Below are 2,031 nucleotides of genomic sequence, written 5' to 3' on the forward strand. Positions count from 1 at the left end.
ATATTTTGATGGTCAGCAGCAAGACAGTATTCAGCTACAAACAAAATCTCTTTGAACTAAATTGACTTGAAACTAAATCCCTTTAACCCCCTGCAGTCTGGAAGACTGAGTGGACTTGTTCAGCTGAGCTGATGTAATGGAAAGCAGGAAGGTCCTGCTGCCCATTCCCTTAAGCAGTTAGTGTTTTTTGTTTAACCATATTCATTTCACATTTGCAAGGAGTTTAATTGTCTGTCCATTTACCTTTCAGAAATGGCTCCTCATGAGGTCAGGAGAGCACTGTGGCTGGTACAGGAAGGAGTAGCAGTAGATAGTCATAGTCCAGAAAGAAGAGAGCAGGACAATGCCTTTGGTAGCAGTCACTTTAGAGCCACAAAGCTACAGCAGGAAACTATACCTTGAAAGTGTGATTTTTTTATTGTTAACATAACAGTATGTTCTAATGTTCAATATGTTCTAATTCTGTGCTGTTTGTCTTCCCCATGTCACACATTCCCAACTCCTTCCTTATTTTGGCTCCAGCAGTTCTGTGGTGAGTTGAATCAACCTGGTTGCTGATCAACACTTTGCTTACCTGAGAACTCATAATTTCTCTGTGTGTGTGTTAATTTTCAGGTGGATCTGACTCACCCTTTGGTTGCATGATTACTGGAACTGGTGCAAGAGAGGTAATGTAAATACCTGTAGAGGAGGGGCCAAAACCTTTTTTTTCTAGCTGGAGATCAGTCTTACATCAGTTTGAGTCAGTCACGAGGCTGTAGTCAGACAAACTCTTAAAGCTGAAACTGTTGTCAGAAGAAACAGTCCTGCCTCCCTGCCCAGTGAATGCAATCTTTCCCAGGCCTGTGCCACCTCCATCTGATATTGATCTGGTTCACCATGCAACACAGCTGGCTGTATGGCTGCAGGATGATCAGAACAATGAGGTGAGTGATTTGATAACCAGTTTTTCAGGTTCACACCTCAGGCCAACTCCCAGGCCTGGCCCTGCCTGCAGCAGGTTGGAGGCTGGAGGGATGGAGGCACCATCTCCATCAGGGGCTCCTGAGCTGGGCATGAAGTGTCAAAGTACAGCTGCACTCCTGGATTTCCTGGCCCTAAACTGACAGACTCTCACAGCAGGAACCTCACCAGGCTTCCAGGCACTGGCAAGTACCCCATGGGCAAAGCTGGCCAGGGCCGTGGCAAGCGAGCCAGTGGAGATGGCCAGGGCTGTGGTGCCTCACTGTGATGTGAGGGGGGCTCTCCCCTGGGAGCCATTGCCCCAAAACCAGCGCTGCACATGGACACCTCCTGATTGATGTGGCACTTCGGCAGCGGGGATCACCTCACCCCACACTGTGCTGGCACTGATGCTCACTCACATCCTTAGGTGGCAGGTCCCTGTGGGCACACAAAGCCCCTGCTCTTGACCTCCTCCTCTCTCCCATCCCCCAGAGCAGCTGCCCCGTGGAGCCACCATGCAGGGTGACCCTGCTGAGGCCACATCTGCAGTGCTGTGTCCAGTTCTGGGCTCCGCAGCACAAGAGAGACGTGGAGCTCCTGGGCTGGGTCCAGTGGAGAGCTACGGCTATGGTTAAAGGACTGGAAAATCTCTCTCAGGAGGAAAGGCTGACGGAGCTGGGTCTGTCCCGCCTGGAGAAAAGCTGACTGAGAGGAGACCTCACCAATGTGTATAAATATCTAAAGGAGGGGTGTCAGAGGATGGAGCCAGGCCCTTCTCGGTGGTGCCACGGCAGAAACTGATGCACAGAAGTTCCACACGAACATGAGGAAGAAAGAACTTTACTGTGCAGCGACCACACTCTGGAACAAGTTGCCCAGAGGGTATGGAGTCCCGCTCACTGCAGACATCCAGGAGCGCTCCGGCCGCACTCCTGCTCTGCGGGATGGTCCTGCCGGGCCCGCTGCCGGGCCCGCTGCCGGACCCGCTGCCGGACCCGCTGTCGCGCCCGCTGTCGCCGCGGTCCCCCCGGCCTGACCCCCTCGGGCACGCCGCGCCTCCCGCCCCAGGCCACGCCCCCGCCCCAA

Source organism: Pyrgilauda ruficollis, unplaced genomic scaffold (assembly GCF_017590135.1).
Source record: "Pyrgilauda ruficollis isolate IOZ18807 unplaced genomic scaffold, ASM1759013v1 scaffold38, whole genome shotgun sequence".
NCBI lineage: Eukaryota > Metazoa > Chordata > Aves > Passeriformes > Passeridae > Pyrgilauda > Pyrgilauda ruficollis.